At 42.1% G+C, this 25004-nt stretch overlaps 1 protein-coding gene across 7 annotated transcripts in view; it reads left to right on the top strand.

Moving 5' to 3' along the window:
• Positions 1-8327: 8327 nt before the first annotated feature.
• Positions 8328-25004, top strand: part of ENOX1 (ecto-NOX disulfide-thiol exchanger 1) — a 366745-nt gene continuing 350068 nt past the window's right edge. For 2 of the 7 annotated variants that reach the window (XM_048968963.1, XM_048925786.1), the window contains exon 1: positions 8330-8645. The gene's annotated coding sequence lies outside the window, so the exon portion shown is untranslated. Of the gene's footprint in view, positions 8650-8804; positions 9104-9271; positions 9504-14749; positions 14770-25004 lie in introns of those variants that run through there. The other 5 variants (XM_048926238.1, XM_048925608.1, XM_048925534.1 and 2 more) reach the window with 5 other exon arrangements.

Genomic DNA, 25004 nt, shown 5'->3' with positions numbered 1-25004 from the left:
TGTTGACACTGATTTGTCCTATAAGTGGAGCCAAGATTGCTTAGTTTAACTAAGAGTAGAATCATAGAATCGTTGAAGCAGTGAAGAATAGAATGATTTGGAAGGGATCTAAAAGCCTATCCAGTTCCAACTCCACTGCCACAAGCAGGGGCACTTCCCACTAGATCAGGTTACTCAAAGCCCCATCCAACCTTGCCTTGAATCCAATTTAAACTGACCCTTTTTCAGTTTAAAACATAGCACTGTTTGTGTATCTTTCTAAGGCATAAGTCAGAGAGTCAGTTCTCATTCCTGGTGTAAATCAGGAAAAATACCGAGCTCTGAGAAAGAAAGTGACCCATATCTCTTATATCTATCTGTATATTTCTTCTGTCAGGGTTACATTTTCTTCTTTTCTAATGGCAAAAATTGAAGTGGGTGGAAGGAAAAAAAAAAAAAAAACTACACAGCATAATAGGCTGTTCTTTTTCCAAAGAAAATTAATTGGGAGGGATTAGAGAGGCTCTCCTCTCCTCTCAGGAGTCTCATCCCTATTTTGTCCTATGGGATGCCTACATCTGGTTCAGTTTAGCTCAATCTCAGCTGAATCTGTCTTCGCTATTGACCCTTCATCCAGTTTCAGATGTAAGTTGGAATGCTGCCTTTTCTCCCTTGCTTGCATCTTGTCATTTTTCTTTCTCCTACTGCTCTTATTTCATTTTGGACTTGTTTGCTTTATGAAAACCCCTGTAAATCATCCTAAGATCCACTGTCAGGAAGAATGCTAGTTACAGTGATTTTGGCTTGATCTCTTTGGTGTTTTTAAGCTGCTTGCAGTAGCTGTACTGTGTAATCAAACCCTGACACTGATCAAAAGCGAAAGGGAGCCAGTAGATGGCACCATTTATTATATTATAGAAGATTCATCACCAAAGCCTGGAGGGTTTTTCCCCCTTAAACCTGGTTGCCAGTAAAAAATAAATCAACCCTCCATTTTTAGAGATGTTACTTACAAGCTTAGTAGAGACCTCACTTCATATCGTTTCTCTGGGCTTCCTGGGAAGAATTCAGTGGCAATGCCTTAAATGGAAGAACATTTTAGAAACAATAATGGAACTAGAGGTCAATAGGATACAGCCCAGGGGAGCTTTCTTCTGTTCTGCTCTTAAAAATATCCCGTTGCTTCTTTACTTTCTCCATTCTATTAAATAACAGATTTGCTTTGAGGCGTATCTCCAAACCCAGTAACTCTGGAAAAGATTCAGGCAATGGTCAATTACAAACATGGTGTAGCTCTTCTGTTACAATTAATAGTTCTATTTTCTTACAACATATAGCAGCTGTTATCTAGGGCTCTCAGAGTGCTTCAGAACACTAATGAAGTACACCTCACAACACCTCTGTAGATAGGCAATATTAATTCACCAGGAAGCACAGTGACCCCCCTGGGTGCTTGTGTGGTTCTGCCTTTCAGAGAAATAGATACTCATGTGACCAAAGATTGCAAAATGGGAGTAAACAGTGTAATATATGTTATGCTATTTCAAGCATTTACTTTTTTCCCAGAAGAAGAAAATAATAATAATAAAAAGAAAGTAGTTTTGCCTTACAGGACTTAACCTTTGCAACTTTTTTTTTTGTAGGGGATCAGCCTGCTCTCTTTCCAATTAGCTACATGTATCCAGCTGGTAGTGTATGAACTGCTTGTGCTTTAAAGACAGATTAGTGACTTCAGCATCATTTACTATTAAAGGTTAAAAGCAGCAGCTCTTTCTAATCTCCTGCTGCACAGCCAATGTAATTTTAATACTATACGCTGTAGAAAAGGAAAGAAATGCAACGCTGAAACATTTAACAGGATATATTTTTCCATCTTTATTTTAAGTTATGAAAACTGTCTGCTAAAACGCTACTAAGTGTTTCCAGTCAATGATAGTTTCCTGGCATCAAAAGATTAAGAAAATTAAATGAAATATCCAGCAGAAAATAAACCAAGTGAAGACAAAGAAAAAGAGAACAACTTGAATTTTCTATACTCATCTGCCTGCTACGTGTATCTGCTTCACCGGTCTGTCAATTTTAATTGGGCTGCAACCTACTGTAGCTGGGTTCACACTGGTTCAATTAAAAAATTCTGTAGTTCCTTTTATTTATTTATTTATTTATTTTGTTTATTTATTTAATTTCCATTTTGCCCACAAATAGGAGTATTGTAAGAGTAATAATGTTAACCCCAGAGTCCTGTCACGATGCCAGGTCAGGTAATTATATTCTGCCTATGTACATTTCAGTTGTCGTTTCAGCTGAATACGTTAGCCTTTATTTTCCATTCCCGATCATCGTGTTATATAACACTGCTGTGTACAGTTAAAAAGCCACCCCGATGTGGCCGTGTTTTAATGACCACTACACTGATTATGAACAAATCAGGATCTCTTCTCTTTCTAGGCTATTTACAACGCTTACTTGCAATGCTGGGGGGTGAGGATTGATCTAACTTCATGGAGATTTGCAGCCTGTTGGGGTGGACTCTATAGATAGTCAATAGGTTGTGGAAACTTTGCATAGTGATGAGGTTATGACAAAGAGCAGTGGAAGGGTTTTCTGCTCTTCATCTGGAAGATCTTCATCAGCAAGTTAGGTAAGGCTAAGTCTTTGACTTTTAAAGTGATACAGCTTGGGGAAAATACTCCTCTTTCAGCCCATCTGATAAGCCTGAACAAGCTTAAGCAAAAAGATGTGGGGCAGTTGTTGAAACAATGGTGATATTGCCCTCAGTGTAGAATGCTTGGAAATGTCATTTGCACATGCCGTTTTCTCAGTAGCTATTGGTTCCAACTGTTTAAAAAAAGGATAGCCCCCTTCTCCCCAGAAAATGAATACAAAACTTGTTAAATCTAATGGAACGAGTTCTTTCAGAATATGTTCTTGTGGCTGTTCTAAAAACTGCATGTGGTGTTGCTGAAAAACTAGACAGCTATACACAAAAAGATCGTCTTTGCAGTTAGTCTTGATTATCCTTTGGTTGGAATTGATGATCTTTAAGCTCTTCCAACCTGAGCAATTCTATGATTCTATGATTAAACTCAGCATTGTTTGACATTTGTGTGAGAAATGTTGAACAACTTCATGCTTTCAGTGCTGTATCCCCTGCACCCTCCAAAAACAAAAAAAAAAATGATAATAATGATTTAAGAAATTGAAGGTAAATGTTGAGAACAAAGATTCCTCCTGCTTTGGTTACCTCATGAGTGAAGAAAAACCTGTGTTACAAAATGAGCACGACAGCAATGAAGTGCAATGGGCATACAGGAGATCAGCAGAAAAGAGACAACATAACAGCCAGAACAACAATCTTCTTCAAAGGATCTCAGAGCCAGGGAGGTGTGCACGGATTCAGATGTGAGAGATGGATCTACTTTTCACAGGTTTTAATGGCAGTTTGGCACCTATGTGCCACTTGTGTCACAACTTACAGATACAGATAACTTTGGCTTCATAAAGGTGAAAACTGAAACTGTATTTTAGATTTTGTAAAGCTCTTGGTCAGCTTCTATTATCCACAGTCTCTCCATGCATTTAGCAAGCACAGTAAACTGTCGTCATATTTTCTCCTTTGGGATCATAAAGGCCTCGCTCAGCAGATTTCCTCATCCTAATACAGCAATTCTTTTGATGAGCTCATCTGAATTAAGTGGAGTTTCACAAGAGCTGGGCACATGGCAGACAATGACCTGAGGGGAGGTGAGGTCTTCTGGCTCTGGCACATGCCTGTTTTAAATTTCCCCCATTTCAACTTCCCAGATCAAGGAGGAACACTGTTGTTTTCGCTATATGGTGGAGATTGGAAGATACAAGACATGCTGCAGGGCTGGTGGCCGTGCTAAACTCTTCTTCAGAACTGCCAGCAGTAGCTTCTGTATGCAGTCATACAAGAGCACCACAATCCGTTTGCTTACAAAACATGCAGAGGTGTCAGGTCTGTAGCAATCCAATGAGGTTACATGATTTCTAAAGCTAGATGATTCAAGAAAGCTTAAAGGAGAGTTAGCTCTGTGCTGGCTCCATGGCTGCATCAGCTATCCAGGTGGGTGTGCTTGTAGCTCTGGCTGCTGAAGCAGGTGGACCTGCTCTGTTTTTCCCCCAGAGCAATACTAGGAAGAACACAATTGAGTTAATTATTAACTATCTTTGTTATTATTTATTAAATGAGAATCCTGATATATATTGGAAAGAAATAGGCATATTTCTTGGCGGGGGAAAAAAAAAAAGATCAATAAATGGATCTCATTATGCATTTTTCAGATTTCTTGACTGAAACTGAAATATTAAAGTTCCTCTGTAGTAGCTGAAGTGCTATTAATTTCTGTGGATCTTATTGTTTGACCTTTGCTTTTGTCAAAATCTCTTCCTTCTAACCTTTAGTTTCAGATACCTGCTTGTATTTCTGCAAATCCTGTTCCCATTATCCTGCTCCCATTATCTCAGCACCTGAAATGTGTGAGATAGAAAAGCAGCTCCATGCCATGTATATCTTTTTTTTTTACAGCTCCTGTTTTTGTGGCAAATTAATCAAAAGCTGCATGGGAGAAAAGTTCCTCATCCTTCCCCCTTGGCAAAAAGCCTGAGTAAAAGGGAAAGATCAGTCACTGTGTGCTAACAGTGGCTGGCCTTCTTAATTTCATGTGGAAATTGGAATCAGTGTCCAGCCCTCCAGAGATATTTTGCTGCCAATCCTGAGAAGCCAAATCATGGCCGTTACAAAATCAATGGCAAAAATTTATTTTGATTTCACTGGGACCACGATTTCAGTGCAGATACATACAGTTAAGAAATGTTGAGAAAGGCTGATCTCATCTGTCACTTCAGAGAAGGAACTGGGAGAGCTGGTTGCATCCATACAGGAATGGAGGCAATGCAGCTTCTCAAGTGCTACGTGTAAGGTGATCTGCAAGAAACCTACAAAATAAAGGCAAATGTTGGGAAGCAGTGTGGCTGCATGTCACTTTTGAAGATCCCAGAATCACTAAGGCTGGGAAAGATCACTAAGATCATCTAGTCCAACCATCAACCCATCCCTACCATGCCCACTGACCATGTCTCTCGGTGAGATCCACATGGTTCTTGCACACCTCCATGGATGGTGATTCCACCATCTCCCTGGGCAGCCTGTGTCAGTGCCTCACCACTTTTTTGGAGAAAACATTTTTCCTAATATCCAACCTGAACTCTCCCAGTGCAACCTGAGGCCCCCAGACCAATTCATCTCTGTGAAACTTACATAAGTAGAGTTGATAGACATATTCAATTTTCGTATCACATAACAGAGAACACATCTTACTCAAGTGTGTCATATCTGGCTCCAACAGAAACCAAAAACGCTGATCTTGACAGTTTTGCTGGCATGAGCTCTCCCATTGCCTCCTGGTCTTGTAGAAAAGCTCCTTCCAAATCTGACCAGTTGTGGGGAATGTGTCAGTGGTTGGCTTTTGCAATAGATTTTAACGATCTGAACAGTAGATTGCTTCCTGCTCAGTTGGCTTACCCATCTTCTTGATGCATACCGATACATAATGATATTTTTACCAAGTGTTCTGTAGGCCAGTCAGCAAATTTGACCCACAAAGTTAGACATATGAATGTCTTCCAGTACAGAAATGACATTCTTGGTCTATTGCTGTTAACTCAAGTGCACCTTCATCATGTGAAAGGCTGAAAAAGAGATGATCAGAAATGATCTGTAATAACCAGCTAAACTCCCAAGAGAAAGCTAGAAGGAAGAAAGGGAATCAACACAATTTTTAAATGTGCAACTCCCCTTTTTATCATGTTTCTAATCCCATTTTCTCCGCTCCTTTTTTCTTTTGCTTTGTTGTTGTTTGTCCCTAGCATTTACATTCTCCAGGCTTTATAACGCTTCATCTTAAGGGGGAACCTGAAGAGCGCATTTTGTCTGCTCACTAATAACCTGAATTTTTTCATCACAGAAGCCAATCAAAGCAGAGAGATTACAGGAGACGGAGTACTGAGATTTGCATATTAACAGCACAGTTATTGAAGAATAGCTGCCTCGTACTGGGAGCAAACTGTGCATTCCCATTGGCCAACAACAGCTGCCAGCCAATGCAGACGGGGGATTCAAAGGTCATATGTTGTTTTTCTGTTTTTTTTATTCTTCCTTGAGAGTGCTAATATAAATCAGATACCAAAAGCACCGTGAGCTTGTTCAGCACTGCCTCTCCAACACACGGCATCGCTGCCTCCCCATTGGCTCACGCAGCTCCATCCCTGCGTAATGGATCATATTGTGTATATTAATACTCCAGCTTTACAGTTCTATTTCCATTAGAGGAAGATTGCCTGTGAGCCTCTTAGTGGATAAATAGGAATTTACAGCTTTCAAAAATTCTCTTAAAGCTTGCAAGATCCAGGGAAGAAGGAATTACACATGGCTATTTTTGAAGCTTTAGAAGGTCCAGAGGACCTAATTGTGTGCTCAGATATGTCTGGGCAGCTCCTACTGAATTCTTTGGTTGCAATACTTACAAGACAGCTAAAATAAGTCTGTTCTATTTTTTTTTTTTTTAATTAAAAAAAATACATAGTAAATCCTTCAGTTATTAAAAAATTAGACCATATCATCTTTGGGGTCAGGTCAGCCACATTCCATCTCAGAAAGAGATGAAGGAGCAAATTCAACGCAGATAAAGACAACAAATAAAGACAACAAAGTTAAGAAATATATTTGGAGAGTGGAAGTGGCGTGATTTATGAACCAGCCCTTGATTTCACAAGCCAATTTACACTGAAGTGTAAGCTGTGCATGAACTTCTCCGTGTATGCTTTTTAAAAGTGGGTGCGGGCTTACAAAGGAAAGGGCCTGTGCTTTAAAAGACAAAATAGAGGTGTTTTCCTGTAAATAGCACAGAAGAGGATGCCCAAGTTATAAGTAAGCCTCACTTTCATCAGGGCTACATGGAACAGAGATGCCCCCAGCAATTTTTCCTTTGTATAGCTAGCTGTCTGTATCGTAGCTGAAAAGCAAGGCAATACCCACCAAGAAATGAGAGATCCACATCTGCACCGCTGGGTGAGGAGTGGCTCCTGCTCCTCAGCAGAGGTAGTTAACATTTACCTAAAGCAGCACATTAATTCCCACATTTTGTCCTCTACACAGATGTCCTTGTGTCGCTTGGTGTAATTTGTGTCAGTGCTGTTTGTCGTCACTTCTCAAAGTGAAGCTGTGACACCAACCCTGCCAGCCAGGGGGAAAAAGCTGCACACGGAGGCGAAGAACGCCGGCATTGCTTCGATCAAATGGAGGCAGTGGTGTGGAAATTGCTTCTGTTGCATAAGTGTGTTTGCTGGTAAACCTGGAGTGATGGGCTAGTAAGCAAACATCATTAGTCCAGTACCTGTGGATGCAGCTCAGTGCCATATTGGTGCAAAAAGTACTGTGAAAAAAAAGCCCACAAAAGCAGAGGCTGGACACTTTTCTATCAGCTTTTCTTCCTGCTACTAGAATTCATAGCTGCCTTGTGCAATATTTAATACCTGATGTTAGCTTCCACCCTTCAGCCACAGCCACTTTTCACGTACCGACTGATTGTCACCCAGAAGTGAGCTGAAACCCATTATGAATGGGCATACAATGGCCTTCTCCAGCACTAAATCACAGCCACCTCCACAGCAGAACAGGGCCGTTTGCAGCAGCCCTACATGGTGATTCGGGCAGGGAGGAGAACAGCCTTCTCCCATTTAAACAGCAGAGTTCAGACTGGCAAACACCTTCTGGGTGTGTGGTTCAGCTCCAAAGCTGAGTGAGACGTTGGGCAACTCCAGCAGCACTGCTTGTCTCTGGGGCAGCTTCTGCTGCACCCTCTGGGCCCAGCATCCCTTCTTGGGATGTGTGATGGGGAAGGCACATGGGAAGGTGACGCCATGCATTCCTGCCGTACTGTATAAAGCAATGGCTCGGGTGTCACCTGCCTGGGACACAAAAGCAGCCCTCTAGCAAGGGTTCTCCCTGCAGGGTTCTAGTTTGAAACCACAGCCAAATGGGAGCCCTGCTGACAGGACACGCGAGTCCTTCTGGCAGGAGGATCCCAATCCCATGGAAAATGGGCAGCTCTTAGCGCTGAGAGCGCAGCGGATTGGAGCACCGCCTTCAGCCGGCTCTTTGCCAGGCTGGGCACCTGTCCCCGGCCCCGCAGGGGGACCTCTCCCCACCGTCGGGCTCTGTGCTCCCCGCCTTCCTCACCGCCCACTCCTTTTTCCTCCTCCTCCTTCTGCTCCTCCGGGAGCCTGTCCTCCCCTGCACACCTGCCTTGCCATTTGTCGGCGGCTTTGCTAGGAGGGGAGAATTTTCCCTCGCTCCCTTGCAGCATCCTCCCCGGCACATACACACACACACATACACACACACACACGGAGGCACGGCGCTGTGTGTGTGTGCGCGCGTCTCTGTGTGCAGCAGCGGCAGCCGCCGCCTCTCGGCACCCCGCACCGCCGTCCCCGCGCTCCCCGCCGCCGCGGGGCGTCCTTCGCCCGCCGCAGCGCCGCCGGCCAGGGGAGGAGGAGAAGGAGAAGGAGAAGGAGGAGGAGAACGAGGAGGAGGAGGCGGCGGCTCCGCTGCTCCGCTGCTCCGCGGCCGCGCACCGGCAGCGGTAGGTACGGCGCGGGGATGGGGAGAAGAGGGCCGGGGGAGAGCCGTGTTGCCCCGGCCCCGCTAGAGGCACCCGGTACCGCTCCGTTCCCGGAGCTGCGGGGCTGTGCGCTGCCCCCGCCCGCCGCGCCCCCGCAGCGCTGCCGGGCACCGCGCTCCCTCCTTCCCTCTCTCCTTCTTTCCTTCCCCGGAGAGTCAGAAAGTTTGCTCTCCTGGGTGCCCGGCTAGTGTTGTTGTTATTGTTGTTGTTCGGGGTCCGCCTGTCGTAGGGTGTTGTTTTTGTGTTGTGGTTTGTTCGTGTGGTTTTATTTATTTTATTTTTTTCTTCTTCTTCTTCTCCCTTCTCCGCTAGCGGGCTATTTATGCTATTTATTTATTTATTTATTATTCGGGTTATTTATTTATTTTTAATTGCGGCTGCCGTCGCTGCAGAGGAACGGAGGACCGGAGTTCTGCCGGGTAGGGAGATCCCGGGGCACCCCCCCCCCACCCCCATCCATCCCCTCCATTGGCAATGGAGGCTGTATGCCCTAACCCTAACTCCCCCATTCCCTCCCCATCTGGCTGCGTGAGTCTCTAGCTTCGGCTGACAGCTGGGTGGCTGTCAGGAGGTGGCCGTCCCGTCGCTCTCTTCTCTCCTGTCTGTGAGCGAGTGCCTTAAAACAGTGAAGCTGTCGCAGCCGGGAGGTGACAGCATCCCGCCGGGGAGGGACGGGGACCGCCGGCAGCGGGAGCGGCTGCCGTAGGAGCTCGCTGGTGGGAGAGCCGTATCCGACCCGGCTGGGAGCGGTGTCGGCTGCTGGTCGAGTCCTTCTCTTGCTCCTTGAAGCTCCTCGGAGGGGTGGCTGCCAGTTGTCTGGTATGGAAAAAGCTGCCTCGCTTTCTGCTCTTTAATTTTAAATGTGGTTTTTGGAAGGCTGGGGCTGGGGAAGAAGGCTGCGGTCCCAGTAAATTCAGGGCAAGGAAGCAAGTCCATCCTTCCCACGGACTGTGGATTTGCTGAGTGATTACTTTCTTCCATCCCTCACTGGAAGTTCTGCTGTAACACGTCAAAAGCTTTGATGCCTTTTGCAGTGCACCACCTTCACTGTTATTTTTCTTTTTCCTATGGAATTTAAAAGGGAATGGTAAAATCCGTAGACGTTAATAAATAAGTTGAAGGGACTTTGAAATAGTGCATGCTGTGCACTGTGCAACATTGTAGATATGCATACAGGAGTATTAAGTGCTCTGCAGCTCTTAGCTCTTATGTCAAACCTTTTCTTGTAATGCATTGTACAGAAGCCCCTCTATTCCTTTAAGTATGACTGTTGTGGTGTTGGTGCTAAGGTCCCATCTCATGCTATGGAGGTGCCTTCCTAGGCACCCACGTTGGTTTGGTCCTAGAAATACTTCATTCTCTTGCTTCACAAAGATGTCTCTGTAATTATATATATATGTGTGTGTGCAAAATTGGCGATCGTGGCTTTCGGTTCTTGATCTTTTCTCCTGATGCTCTTATTTATTTATTGGTGCTAGAGCCAAACAAAGTGTGGGGGCTGGGGAGGGGATTAAGAGGAGGGAAAGGAATCGTCTCAGGCTCTTCGCCGCGTCCGTGTGTGTGTAAAAGCAATGATATAAGGAAATGAAGGCACCAGAACAACCCCCAGCTGAATTCTGGACACGATGCCTCCCTCCCTCCCCTGCATGTGCTCAGTGGCACTGGGTGTTCTGCAGCGTGTGGTATTTACAGAACTTGCAGCCTACTGTAGCTCTGGAGTAGTAAGGGAATGCTTTGTGTCCTCAGAAGCCAGAGAGTCTGTGGCAAGTCCACAGAACTATAGGTACAGTCAGGGAGTGCCGATGCACGTGGGAGAGTGCATGCATATAAATACCACTGGGCTGCTAGAGTTCATTTCTCCTCAGGATAGTTTGTCTTCCTTGGCCTGGAATATTTACCTTGAATTTTGAGGTGTTTTTACTGTTCCTATCTCAGTGTGTGTGTGTTTTAATACTAGTCTTAATCTCTGTCCTAAGTAAAATAAACCCGTAATAGCTTTAGAAGACACTATTGCCAGGCAAAGTAGGCAATAGATCATGAAATCAGACAATAGTATTTTGTTTCCTAGCAACCCCCTACTGTGAACAGAAAACAAAACGGTGGTGGATGCTTCCACATCATGAGAGCTGGATGTCGGCACCCTGAAGTAGGCACAGAGCTACCAGCCATGCCATCAGATTCATCCCATTTGTTTCAGCTGCTTTGCTAACGTTCCCCTTTTGTGAGAAGGGGCCTTGCCAGTGTACATGCAGTTACATGGTTAAAATGCCACTCCGCTTTCTCTGCTTGGTAGCTGTGTCTGTTAGAGTGAGGAGGGTGCAAGATAAGTGGTATCTGTGGGTTCTTTTTTTCTGCCAATACAAGTGATTTGAAATACCCTTATTATTGCTGGAGTATTTCTAAATCCATGTGATCATAGATCCTTGAGAATCCGTTTTATCCTCTGCTGCGCCCAGTATGCAGTGTCTTGGACTTTGTCTGGTTAATTGTCTTTTAGCTTTGTGTTTTAAAACCGCACTTGTTAGAATGGATTAAAATGAAATTCTTCGCCACCCACGGGAATGGGAGGTAAAATCCCAAGTGCTGCTCTGCCACTTCTATGCTCTTGGCACCCAGTTCACCCCTTAAAAGAGCTGGAGCTATCACAGTGCAGCAGGAATGGGTTCTAAGCCGCGATCTTTCTTAAAGTGCTTTTGATAATGCGGTAATTCCCTTGGTTAGTCTCTGAGCGCTGAAATGGAATCTCGACCCTGGACCAATCTCAGATGCACTTTGTGCACTGCCATCTATCCGAAAAAATCCATTAGTGCAGGCGGTGGATGTAACCCTGTGCCTGTACTTACTGCCTATCAGGTTTTGGCTTTCCAGCAGGTGTTAGCACTGGGGAAGCTGCTGGAGGGACCCAACTGCAGCACGGAGAGGAGGTGGGCACCTGTACAGCAGTGCAGGGGATTTCTTGCACCTCTGCTTCCTGTACTTCCTTTGTAGCAGGGGGGTTGGAGCTAGATGATCTTAAAGGTCCCTTCCTACCCAAACCACTCAATGATTCTATAGTGATTCTATAATCTAAGTGGCACCAAGCTATCGGCAGAGTTTTACCTACAAGTCTTAGGTATCAGGTAGAATGAACACGGTGGTGGCTTTCCTGTTGGCTGCACTAAATTCCCAACAGCAAAGGTATCATTTCCATCTTGGAAAACCCCAAAATTGTGAAAAATATTTGCTGTAGGGGAAACAGCAAACATAGTCTTGTATGCATAAGCAAACAATTAGTGTTTGTCCTAGGTGTGTGAGCTGTGTTCTCTGAGTGATTTTTGGAGCTCATAGTGTTATTTAAGAGATCCAATAGATATAATTACTCATACGGCCTGTAGAGGTTTTTTTTCTGGCACGTGACACGTAGGCAGGTGTGACAGTGTCACAACAAAAAGACTAGGTGTCCTTTCAGTGTCCCTTCCAAATGAAACAGCTCAATGATTCTTTGCAATGCTCCTTCAATAAAAAAGCAGTTGAAATGCAATGGTCAGAGAATACTCTAATCCTCATAAATATCAACGAGCAGCTACCTTCTTATATAAGCTTGGAATCAACATTTTTTTAGTGTCATAGCATGCATTGACAGTTTAGTACAGAGAACATTAGTTGAATTTTGGGAGGTTTTATGGTTGGAAAGTAGACATTTTTCCAATTTTTCCATGCTATTTCTTTCTCTTGTGGCACTCCTCCCAAACCTAGAAATTCAGTTGGGTAACTCTGCAGGTTGAACTTGGTACACTGCCTCGCTGCAATCCCATGTAGCTTCCACCTGTATTTACCAGGCAGCAGAGTGATGGAAGGCAAAGAAAACAAAAAGTACAAACAAACAGAGCAAAAGAAAACAAGGATGGAGAGAGAGAGTTTGTGAAGTAGGCTGCATATAAACAATGGAAGACATTTGGAAGTGATTCTATATGCTGCTCTTGAAATTCCTGTTATGCCAACTGCATTTCTTGGTAGTGATAAGTGTAAAACTTGACATCTGCTGTCGAGTAGGTTGGAGAGTGGTGGAAGCCATCAACCCATGACTGAAACCAAGGGGTATTGCTTTTGTGCCTTCTTGCCACTTATCCCTCCTAAATTCTGCCTTGGAACAATGAGTTAAGTCAATTTTGTTTAGATGCTTTGGGTAGAAATGAATTACGAAATTGACAGTTTTGTTTTCTCCACTTAACTATGCAATGATGGCAGCGGCTAATGAGCTAGCAGGGAACATGCTGCTCATCTTACTGAGATGCACGTACTGTAGTCCTTTTAATTTTTTTTTTTTTTTTTCCACAGGGCTGTTATTTATTTAATATATATATTTTTAAGGGTACCACAGCAACAAGAACATACAGTTACTGACTGCATGTTTATATCTTATAGGCTTAATGACTGTCGTACTCTTGGATATCTACCAAAGTATTTATTTCCTTTTTTTTTTTTTTTTTTTTTTTTTTTTTAAGGAGCAAAAGCTTTATATCAGTTTTGGCCTCTATTGAAGCTTCATTTTTACAGTCCTGTAACGTGAAAGCAGTAAGCTGTCAATTCTTGCCAGATATGGAAAATAAATAATCCATGTGATTACAGAAACTGAGGATTTGGTTCAGCAAAACATTGATTTGCATGCCTTACTTTTTTTTCCCCCATCATATTCTGAAGCTCATCTCTGCTTGCTGAGATCAATTGGATGTAAGCATGCGGTTAAAGTTAGGCTTGTAATTAAATGCTTTGTTGAATAGGGGCCTCAAACAAAACCTATAACCTTCAGAACTGACATCTTTGTTCTGGAGTAAACAGAACTTATGTTGAATTGTTACAGGGTAGCAGAGCAAAGGGAACAAAATTTGGGAAACGGCAAATTCATGAGGCAGGAGGTTTCAGATTGGGAATTTACTGATGGATAACAGCATTGCTGGAAGTAATCTAAAATTAAGACCCAGCAGGAAGTAATAATACACGGTTTTGCAGCAAGATTAAAGAACAGCACAGTTTGTGGTTGAGCTGACTACTGAAAGGAGTCCTTTTTGCACTGATCTTCTACGAACACATCTGAAAACTGAGTATCATATCAACAGAAATTTATTGACAAATTCAGTGGATCTCAAAGAAGAGCAACAAAATGCTCAGGTATCTGGAGAAACCAGCTTGATGTGAAATATTCAGGAACAGTTATGTATTTAGCCTGGCACTCAGTATAGAGGTTGGAAAGTGACACTGACTGTAATACACTTCAAAAATTTCAAAGAAATCTAGTTTTACAGTACATTACCTTAGATAATAGAATCACAGAATGATTTGGTCATCTAACCCCACCTCCCTGCAGTGGCAAGGACATCTTCCACTAGATTAGGTTGCTCAAAGTCTCGTCCAACCCGGCTGTGAATACTTTCAATGATAGAGCATCTACAGCTTCTCTGGGCTGTGTGTTCCAGTGTCTCACCAACCTCTTTGTACAGTAAAGGAAGTAAAAACTTAAGATGAATTTTGGGCTAAAATATCACAATAAGAAAATGTATTAGAGCCTATATTAGAACGGGTGTTGTGAGAGTACCTCCTTCAGATGTTTGAAATTAGAGTTTTAAAGGCAAGTCATTTTTGTAGGTGACTAACAAATGTACTAGAGGAAGCAATTCTGCATTTTAAAGGTACTGGAGTACAGGATCTAATAGTACTTTTTCATGTCTCTGTTTTGTTCTGGTTTGAGCTGAAGGTTACGAGAGAAACTAGGTCAGATCTTGGACCAGCCATCCTTGACTTGATTTTTTTCAATCTGGAGTGTTTGTACTTTGGCAAGGCAATTTTCAGTGTCAAGACAGTTGGGTTTTATGTTTTTATAAATACAGGACTCAAAACAGGGTCATCATATGGGCTCATGTTGAGCTGATGTTGGGATGATGGATATTCAAGGATCAGCTACAGAAGATTTTCTAGTAAATGTCTGTTTTTAAAGTTCTTCTTTTTTTCTTTCTTTTTTCTTTTTCCCCCTCTTTTGAAAACAATGGGCATCCCAGGGAGGTGTATAGGGCACATAAGTGACAGCTTCTGCAGATCTTACTGCCATCAGGTAATTATGAAGAAATACTGTCCACTAATCATCTCTCTGTGTCTTTCTCCCACTGCTCCCCTGCCTCTATTCCCATCATGGTCTCTCATCATGGTGCTTCCTGGTGATCTGGATGGTCTGTGTGTGGTGTAAGTCCTGGTGACTTTTTCCAAAAGCTGTACAAATTGCAGAGGAGAAGGTAGATTTCCTTCTGCCATGTTTTTGGATACCTGACAGCTGATTGATTAACCAAGGCCTATTTTCACAATCAGAAGTTAAAACCAGGTGATTTGGAGTAAGCCTTCCATGCTTGATAATGACCAAATCAGCAATTTTGCATTAATACCATATTCAAATGAAAGCTGATCTGGGCTACAGCTGCTTAGTAAGGCTGACCTTTGGTTTAAACAACTTGTGTAGAGGGAAGGGATGTGCTGAGGGTGTAGAAGCCAGGTGTAAGTTTTCTCTAGATTTCATGTGTGCAGCATAGTATGGGAAAAAAATGCTCTATAGACAGTGCACTCCCAGTATGCCCCGTATTATTGCTTAAAAACACTTTGACATGTAAGGCAGGTTCAGCCCTTTCTGGACTTTGTATCTGAAGACTTGGTTGGTGATGATGGAGGTCTGAGAAGAGGTTGGCTGAAACTGGAGAGAGATTCAATTGGGCAGAACAGAAAGGTGAGCACTTTGCTTGTTGCCAGTGTATTGCTGATGTTGAAGGGGCAGTTTCTGATGGATGGGTAATTACTTTATGGTAGACTAATATGCAGTCTAGTGGATAAAGCTAAGTAGCTGAAGATGGTGGAGCTGGATAGATTGACTACTGTAAAATGCTGGTGATTTTTACATGAGTACATTTAACATAGTTAAATGTTTAAATGTTTAGGATGTGAGCTTTTCATCAACACGTGGTGAAGAACAGTTTCTCTGCAAATGGCACACAACTATTTTAGTATGATGGGTTTGATTTATGTAGACTTTAAAGGGGTTTGTGCCCTACACACAGTGTAGAAGAAGTTTCAGTAACAGCTGTGTTGGGGGTAGAATATAGTGAGGGTCTGACACTATTTTTTACAACTCTCTTTGTACCCAATCATACCTGTTAGCAAGCATTTTGACAGAGAAACAAAGAAGAAATGAAATGGAAGTAGCTGATAAAGGCACAGGATGAACATGGGGAGGTGGAATGCAATAACCGGAGTGAGAGCTTGCTCTTTGAAGAGGTGCTGATGCTTGTGCCCTTGTAAGAAGAGTCAAGAGGACTTTCAGCAATGACAAATAACTTTGTTTCATCTGAAAGTAGCAGATCGCTCCCTAGAATGATGCTGTGTAATATCCAAATTTAGTAGCTCCTGTGCGAGTAGAGAAAGAGCTTGCTATTGCTACTAAGTGACGCAAGCACTTCCCTCACAGACTGCAGCAGTAGAGGCTTATAGTTTGGTGGCAAAGATCCATGGCTTAATCTCTTCTGATGACTTACGATGGATGCTGGCATTGCTTCAGCACTGACTAAGTGAGCCACTTAGTTTATTGAGAGTTTTCCTTGGAGGTGTGACCCTTGCTTAGCAGTGAAATCCAATGAGATCACAGCCCTGGTAGTACAGTTATGGATGCATCAAAGAAGTGTGTGTTTATGGTCCTCAGTTGGCAGATAAGGATGGCAGGCAGCTGGACGTGAGCAAGCACTCTCTGTGGATTCACTGGCAGTAAAAGGGTGCTCTATTCATATATCCTCCTGCCTCCTCTGCATGTGTGCATCTGGCTCCCAGAGTCTTCAGGTGGAGTGAAAGCAGAGGTGTTCTTGGCAGGCTGCTGCATGTGAGAACTGAAGACATAAAGGACCTGGAAAATAAGTTCGATTTTAAAATCCTCTTTTTGTTGCCTTTCCATCAGTGTGCTTAAGAGGAGCATCTCTCAGGTGAATATCATTTTAAAAAATGAAAGGGCCCTTGGTCAGTTTTTGGTTCAAGGTTATTCATATCTTAGCATTAAGAGGAAATGCTGTTTATGCTGATGACTCTTCTTCTGCAGTGTAATCTCCAATTTTGCATGAAGCAGATAGCAATTACCATTTTATTTCACTGACAGCCTGTGAGGGAGCACATGTTTCCAGTTCCTAGAGGGAGCTGGGCTCAACTTGAGCTGACACACTTCAGGTGAAAGGCTGGATGTACTGTTGCCAATCTACTTAGCTATCCGGTTGCTTGCCAGTTCTGTAAACAAGGTTAATACTACTACAGAAAATGTGTGAAACCAGCTGCAGTACGTGTGTCATTAGTTGAGTTTTGCAGTTTTATTTTCCATCTTGCATTTGTTGAACTTACGTATAATTTTGTAGAACACAGATAATGGGTAGCTTTTATTGTTTTCTTTGCATAATACAAGGTAGCTGCAATTTCTGTATGGGAAGGAAACTTAACTTTTTTATTTTTTAAAAGTAAAAGGTTGAAAAAAATGGAATCTCTTTTTATGCTTCTTGGGAATTACTAAGTGAGGTTATGTAACTGCATAAAGTCTCTGGGGAAAAAGAAGTCTCACTGACAGTGAAAGAACGAAGTAGCTGCTGAGTGTAATCTGCTCTCCTTGGATAGTGGTGAGAAGGAAGCAAATGGAGCTCTGTGCAGTCAGACTGGGCCTCAACCTGGGAGCAGCAGCACTTCTGATAGTACAGCTTTATATAAGATGAGATTGCCAAGCTTGCATCTACGTTTACCTTTTCCTTGATAATAAACTTGATTCTGCTTGGTACTGTCTACTACAAATAAAATGGAATGGATAAGAGTAATATTTTTCCAGCTCATGTTACCCAAGAATAAAGGTAATAGTGTGACATGGTCAAACAACAGTGTAATCAAGCAATTCTTCTGTATCAAAAGTGTAAGAGCTGTAAGAGTAGCTAGACAATGGTCATCTTGAAATCATGCAGAAAATCTATTTCTTTTGGTTCTTCGGTGTCAAACGGCTGTCAGATGGAACTGAATATTGAATGGGAAGCAGAACGTTGAATTTGGTGATGGTCAAGATGAGATGCTTTGACACCCCTATCATCACTGAAATATAGCTGTGGTGAGCACTGAAGTCAGTGCTTTTACTGTTTCAGGGGCTCTTCAACATCGCTTCATTCTAGATGAATCAATTTATTATCAGGGAGGGCAAAGAGCAGTGGCCACTCATATCGTGAATGCTAGGAAAATGAAGACCTAGCACTTGATGAGAGACTTTCTTTTGTGATAACATCATTGTCAGCATAACGCAAATGAGCAATATAAGGTGATACATAAGCCTCCATGTATTGCCCTTTTAAAGCGATTTAAATTCACTAACTCAGTGTTCAGTGGAAAAAAGGGAAATGCGGAGCTAAAGGCCCAAAGCTGAAATAAACAGCACTTATGTGAATGCATGGTGGCTCACTGAATATGAGAAACGTTCAGCGAGTGGCTGTAAGCATCCATGCAAGGGAAAATGCCAACTTTGTAATGCTGTAAGTCATGTCTCCAAGGAATCCCATGAAATGGCCATATGATTGGGTGTTCTGCAAACATCTCCTACAGAGGGGAGGGGAATCAACTCTTTGAAAGGGCTGATAACTGCAGGACAAGGGGAAATGTTTTTAAGTTGAGGGAGGGAAGATTTAGGTTGGATGTCAGGGGGAAGTTCTTTACAGAGAGAGTGGTGAGGTGCTGGAACAGGCTGCCCAGAGAGGTTGTGGATGCCCCGTCCTGGAGGTGTTCAAGCCCAGGATGGATGGGGCCCTGGGCAGCCTGGTCTGGAGGTTGGTGGCCCTGCATGTGGCAGGGGGTTGGAGATTCGTGATCCTTGAGGTTCCTTCCAACCCTGGCCATCCTGTGATTCTGTGATCTCACGAACAAGTCTAGCAGCTGCAGAAGCAAAATGAAATGAAAACTGCTGAAGTAGGTTTATTCCAATGCTGAATTCATTCTTAGTGAGAAAGAACAGTCACTGTAGTTAAGAGTTGGCTGGAGCAAAGAGTGTTTATATGCCTTCAGTTATTCCTGGTTGTCCTCTGAGGAGGAAGATCTTTTTTTTTTTTTTTTTTTTGCTTCCGCTCTGTAGTTCTCAATAGTAAAATTGTATTCAGGATTGAAATTGAGCAGGAGTTCTGTATAAATTTTATATGGCAAGATAATCCCTGGGGAATCCATAATCTTAGGAAGGGAACCAATGATGGTTTCAGAAGGGCTGTGACCAACTACAGCGTCCAGTTCAAGTGGAAATTTTCTTCCCTTATCTTGCAAACAAATAACACTAAATATTTGAGGAAAAAAAGGAAAAAAAAAAGAATTAATGGAGTCCTCAGCAGCCATAGAAACTGCAGAAATTAATGCTTTGAATGAAAATGGAGATCAGGAGGAGCTCTGGCATATGAGGAAAAAAAGTCTGTTTATAATACACACAATAAGTACAGTAAGAGTAATAGGCAGCATATGTTACAAGAATAAACAAGTTCATTAAAAAATGGTAGTGCAGAAAGGATGCTGCAGGGTACTGGAATAGATTATGTGAACATTCTGGGATCTATATCAGTTGAGGTCTCATAAAATACGTTGATACAACTGTGTTATCTTTAAAGGAGGCAGCTGCCCCTGCTGTGTAGCTGTTTCCAGTTCTGTTTGCCTGTGATTCTCACCAGGTCCTACAGTAAGTGGGATAAAAGGAAATGGAATAGTTGGAAGGTTCATGAGTTAAACTGAAATCCAGATGGTCAGTCTGTTATCCCTCTTTATATCAGAATAATGGATAATGTAGCAGTCAAGATATAGGAGATGCTGGCAGTTGAACATGGATAAGTTTCAGGTTTGAAAGTATTTTCTTTCCTGCTAAAACAGTGTTGAACACTTTGCTATGTTGTGCTGTTAGGCTTGAAGCATTTAGATAAGTCCACTTTTTCATGCACGATCCCTTGCTAACGTAAGTTGAGGTTCAGCCCTGGGTGGTACAGAAACACCAGGAAGCTTAGACAAAATAAATCTAACCTCACCTCAAAGTGGTTTTGTAGACATAGCCCATGTGGTTAAAGCACAACTGAAAATAAACCGTAGGAATGCCAGGCCAGGCTATTTAGACGCTTGCGTCTCAGTTACTACAGTTCTGTGTGTTTTCAGAGTTGCATGCTTTAGACCATGTTGGAGGAATAATTTGTAAAAAATGAATTCAGTAGCATGTGGTTTGTGTTCTGCGTAGTAAAGTTGTCATGGACTTGTTGGAGTACTTCCAGTTGTGCTGTATCTGGTTGGAGGAAGAAAGTTGTGTCTGCATTCTAGGAAACGTGTGGTACCAGTATCTGCCTTTCTCCTGACTTTCACTCAATAGTTAAGAACAGAAGTAGTGTGCAGATCAATAAAAATAAGTGAAGATGGTAGGAGTACCAGAATACGCAGACTTTTTTCAGTGGAGAATGTTGAACTCTGCTAGGAAACCAATTGGTTCCTGTGTATTACATATTAATGGAAATTGAGTTCTTTTTATGTGAGTAATAAGTCAAGTGTTCTGTTAAGATCTATGGGGCTAGATTCTGATCTCCAGTAATTTAAATCTCGAGTAATTCAGATGTGGGGTTATTCATGATTTACAGTACAATAACAGATTATAATCTGGTTCTTATTCCTTAGGATTTTAGTATGGTTAAAAATGGGATATTCATCTTCATTTTCTAAATGTCTAGCAAGTTACCTAATTAATCCAATACAGTCTTCATTCTGGAGGAGGTTGTTTAACTTGAATTTCGTTGTCAAATACCACACAGACAAGCTCGTGTGGTGCTAACATTAACTAATGATAAGAACTATCCAGATATGCTGTTCTATCATTGACTTGAATTAGTGCAACTCCAATTGTTTTCGGTAGAGAAAAGCCACATTGCTGAACGAAAGAAAGCACTGTACTCTGCAGCCACTGTGCAATTAACTGATGTAACCCCTGTGCTTGTCATGCTTTGTGTAAGATCCTGCCAGGATGACCAGCTGCAGGTCAGTTGTGTGAGAACAGAGACCCTGGGGCTTAGAAACAGTTTATTAGGATAATACTGTGGTGTGAAGATCAGCTGTCACAGTAGTCGCTAATGACAGTGTGTGTCTATTTACTGTATATTGTCTAAATAAGAGTTGCTTGAGTTGGGATGTTTTGCATTCTGGAGGAGGGTAAGAACAAACAGCTGAATGGTGGGGGTGTGAATGTGGAACTGGCTTTTGCCCTGCTTACTGCAGGTTCTTCTTCAATGGAGCTCTGAGGTTTTTGTATTAGAAAAGTGAGTACCCAGCACTCAAATTAGGATTGTTAGCTATTTTTCCCCCTCCTGTTGAGCCACTTATTTTCACAAAAATGAAGGACTCTGCCCTATTTCAGTTTTCATTGATGTCAACCAATGACACCAAAACGTACCAAGGAGAAGGGAGAGGAAATAGATGAAGATGCAGGGAATGACAAAGCTATCCTTTAAGCTTTTTTCTCAGGAAGCTGGGCTAAAAAGATTTTTCTTAGGCATTTCTTTTTCCAGAAGAAAAAAATCAGAAAAGTTGAACTGAATTCCTTCATCCATGTCAAGGAGTACAAAGCATGTTGTCACTTGCTGGTGTCTCTGTATATTTGTCACTGGGAAGCCCACAGCAATGTGCTTTCCAAATGGTCTGTGAAAAATGTACACATAATCTGTTTTTAAACAAAATATATCTTGCTTTTTACCATCAAAGCAAAATACAGCTGCTATGTTATGTAGACCTTTCGTTGCCCTTAGGGTGTGTCTAATGGGAAGTCTGGTGTGTTACTGCTGCCCATTGCAAGCTCTTCATCACAGTGACTCTTGACAGATTTCCAGAGATTTTTTTTTTTCTCCTCAAAAACATCTTAAATAATGTGTAAGTACGTTTGAAAGAGTGTCTTATTTCAGCTTTATAAGAACATCAGAGTTTTTTTCTCAAGAGCACAAAGAAAACTCTATGCTTAAGATTCAGTTTTGCAAACCCTTCCCCCTTCTTCAAACATTCATATGGAAATACAGCATTAACTGTGAAATTCCCTAGCAACCTAAGCAGCCTAGAAGAAGGGATCCAAAACCCAGCAATAGTCAATTCTCGAGAGAATTTGTACTATCTATTGTTAATATTCATTATATTCTAATAAGTGATTTGAGAAATTCTTTTCAGAGTCTCTTCCTTTCTTTGAACTGCAGCAGTTGTTTTGTTGGAATAGCACAGCATTTGCTGCTGAAAAGCAGGACCCCAAGCCCAAGCTTCGTTCTCATCAAATCTCTCTTGAAAATCTTCAGAAACTCCAGTTTAAATTTAATTCCCTTTGCTAATTGCTTTAACGGCCTGTAATTTTTTCTGATAAATTGTTCATTGACAGCTGATAGAATTATTACTTTATAACATAATAAATGGTTTGATAACTCGGCTTAATGAGGGAGCTCGTAATTTCAGATACGCGGTGGCAGCAGTACGTTCTGCCATGTGGGGAACTCTGACAGCTTTTGCACCTCTTAATTCTCTCATTAAGACCAGTCATCCTTGGAAATCCGGAGCTGGTGTTACGGTATGCGGTGTCTCAGGTGCAGAAAATCACTCAGGCATTGCTTCAGCTCAGTCTTATTCCCAAGGGGGCAGAGAAGTTCTGGCAAAACATCCCCCAGCTTGGCAGTGACAGGACCAACCCGTAGCTGTCACATGGAGTGATCTGCCTTAGCCACTGAAACGGGCTACAACGTGATATTTTGGACTTGTTTTCTTCTTGGAGTGTTCCTCTGCTCTTTATTACTTTCCTGTTCTTTGCTCCTTCATCCTTTCTATTTACTTTCTCTGCTTTTCTATGTTACGAGGCTCTGTCAAAAAAAAAATCCTAATTAATTTCTTTCTATGGGAACAAGATTGTTGAGCTTATTTTCTATCTTTATTTTTCTTTAATTTGGTATTTGAAGTTTCCCATATGAGCTCTTTCTCTGTAATACCTTTTCATCTACTGTAGACTCTCTTTTTTATATTCTATACAAGTGACAGTAATGTGTGTGTTTGCCATGTGCAGTGAAGATGCTTAGTGCATGTAGCCCAGCAGAGCTGTACGGCCACATTTCTTGTTATTCCAAGGCTTAAAAACTTGAGCATCTCTTTCAGGCTTAGGACTCAGTCTGTCTTGTCACCTGAAATCCTCACTCTCAAAATACATTCTTTTAATATTAATCTCTGTTATGCTCCTTTCATTATATGAGATCAGTAGCATAAGAGGCTACCTGCGCCTACTAGAATAGTTTTGTACAGTTGTCAGAATTCTCATGCGCTTGCTCAAAGGTGCTTACTTTCATCCTTACTTTGAGACAGTTGTTCCAAAGAAAGGAATATTTGTACCATACATCACCATTAAATAGGCTGTATGTGGGCCAGACAGTTTGAGAAATGTGGTTATGGCATTAAAGTCCATAATCTCAAAAAACGTACTCACCTGTCTTTAAATTCTGAATGTGAGTGTGAAGTAGGTACTACTGGAAAGCTAAATGACTGGTGAGCCAAAGTAATTAAGGGAAAGTAAATAATCTCTAAGGTTCTTGTTCCCCATGAAACTAATTTTGTATCTTAGTCTTCCTGTATTTAAAAATAGTTCCCTGCTAATTCAAGACTCTTGTGTACTATGTGTGTGAAGAGCACTTCAGTTCTAATGAAAGGGGCAGATTAGGGAGTTATTTTCAATGGGTATATATACATATATACACGAGAGACCTTCATTTTGGCAATATAAATGAATGAATGTTCCTGTGACAACAGCTTGATGTGCAAGACAGCAGGCGGTCAGTCAATAATCTTCTGATGGCTTGTTGGTTTTGTCTTCAAGGCATAGAGATATCAGTAGTTTCACTACTTGTCTTCCCCCAGCCTCTTAAGCCACTCACTGTTGGGCCATATATAAGCTTTCCTGTTTCAATTTCAAGAAATCTATTTCTTATCAGTGTCTGTAGCGTTTGGAACACAATTTATTAATAATTCTCTCTCACACTAATAAAATATACCTTGTAAATTGGATGGAATGCATTAGAGAGGCCATACAGCTCTGGAGCTGCCATCTGCCCTGAATAGTGCTATCATGAGGCTGATGGTAGTCTGATGGGAACCTGTTAACTCCATCAGTGTCTCAAGTATTTATCTAGGAGGGCTAATATATGTTCATTATGTATCTGTAGATTTATGTGCTCAAGAAGATTAATCTTACATTTATTTCTGCATACATCCTGCCCTTTAACTCCTGGGGCTTTCTGTTGCCCAAAAAAGACCACATGTATATTGCATATGCAGATTTCTTTCTCTTACTTATTACTTTATAATATAACAAACTTTCTTTAACTAAGAGTAACTTTCTCTTACTCTTAGGTAGTTAAATGAGGTAGTAGGGCTGAAATAGATAAGGGACTCGATTTTGTATGCGCAGCGTGCATGAAGAATGGACTGCATAGGCTTGCTTTGAGTGTAACATGGCTGCCCTAACTATGAGCTTACACTGTTTATAGATAGTGTTCCATGGGCTCTGAATTGCTTGCTCCAGGTGTGTGAATTTCTCTGCTGAGTGTACTGGAACCCTACAACTATAAATTTAATTCATAGCAAACTGAGATGCGTAAAGCAGACAGCCTAGATATATCCCCCTGAGCATCAGTTGAAGATGCCACGTGTTATTTGTTAAAACTGACCCGTTTGGTAGTGAATTCAGAGGAGCTGAAGATAGAATTGTAGGGTCCTTAGAGCTGGATGGGAACTTTAAGGGTCACGTAGCCCCTGCCGTGAACAGGGACACCTACACAGCTCCTTCAGGTGCTTGGAGGCCAGTCCAGCCTAATGTTGGGTTTCTCCAGGGATGGAGAGCCTGCCACCTCTCTGGGCAACCTGTTCCTCACCACCCTCACTGTAGAAGACTTCTTCCTTGTATCCAACCTAAATCACCCCTCTTTATGTTTGCAACTGTTTCCCCTTGTCCAGTCACCATAGATCCTGCTCATGAGTCTGCCTTCTTCCTTCATAAAGCCCCCCTTTAGATGCTGAAAAGCCACTCACAGATCACCTCAGAGTCTTCTTTTCTCTGGGCTGAACATCTTTTTTTTACCAGATATATGGCTCTTTTAATGCAAGTCAGAGGCTTTCTGGTTTATTAACTGCAGATCCTCATGCTAGCTTAAGAGGATTGGAAATTAGTGCTCATGTCCTGCTGTCATCCTCAAGCTCTCTGAAATCAATGAAGAGTACTCTGCAGATAAAGTCAAT

This window comes from Lagopus muta, chromosome 1, assembly GCF_023343835.1.
Source record: "Lagopus muta isolate bLagMut1 chromosome 1, bLagMut1 primary, whole genome shotgun sequence".
Classification (NCBI taxonomy): Eukaryota; Metazoa; Chordata; class Aves; order Galliformes; family Phasianidae; genus Lagopus; species Lagopus muta.
This window is presented reverse-complemented; position numbering and strand designations above follow the sequence as displayed.